The sequence below is a fragment of the Sapajus apella genome, unplaced genomic scaffold (genome assembly GCF_009761245.1).
Source record: "Sapajus apella isolate SASKATOON/1434 unplaced genomic scaffold, GSC_monkey_1.0 scaffold54, whole genome shotgun sequence".
NCBI classification, from domain to species: domain Eukaryota; kingdom Metazoa; phylum Chordata; class Mammalia; order Primates; family Cebidae; genus Sapajus; species Sapajus apella.
Genome location: NW_022436994.1, coordinates 6,191,284 through 6,192,141, shown reverse-complemented (window position 1 = coordinate 6,192,141; position 858 = coordinate 6,191,284).

The window sequence follows — 858 nt, the reverse complement described above, 5'->3', positions numbered from 1 at the left end:
CTGCAAAATTCACCCCTGAGGGGAGAATTCATTAGCTAGTAAAGAAAGCTTGTCCGTGTCAGTGTTTGGAGCTCCTTGAGAAGAAAAATTGAAGCAAAGTCCAATCATCAAATTCTTTGTAGTGATAAAGCAATTTAAAATGTAATGTGCATAAAAATTAAAATGTAATGTGCATTATAAAATATTTGATAAAATAAATAGCTATATTCTTAATAAAGCTTGTAATTAATAGCAAGGCATGGTACATCCTCAGAAACTTGGAAACATATTTTAAATTCGATTTGACATTTAAATTACACACCATTTTTTTTAACACATAGACAATAAGAAAAACCATATTACTTTGTCAAATGACCCACCTAAATTATGATTTTATTACTAAATAATTATTTAAATTACAATTAGGTATCGTTTACTGATTTTAAGGTAACAATTACAGGACAAGAAATTAAGTTTACTGAGTACTACTATTTTCAAAGAAGTGGTTCATTTCAACACAGTGAGGATGTCAGCTATGAAAACAAGACAAGTCAGCTAACACTCCGTCATTTAACAACAATGGCTGGTATAAACAAATACGTGACATATAGATTTGTATTGGGAAAAATTACGACAAAAAAAGAGACACAGGAGGGAGATTGATTAGTCCAAAGACAAGTATTTGATGAGAGATCCAGGTTTCAATTTTTAATAATTCAATTTTGCATGTTTTTCACTAGAATATAATGTAGGGAACAAATATGTTATTGCTATATTTGCTAATGTGAGGGGGCATTTGTGAGGCTGAGAAAGTTCTTGCTGCTGAAGGAGTACCCTCTAGTCAATTAAATAAATCACTACATTATAAAGCAAAATGCT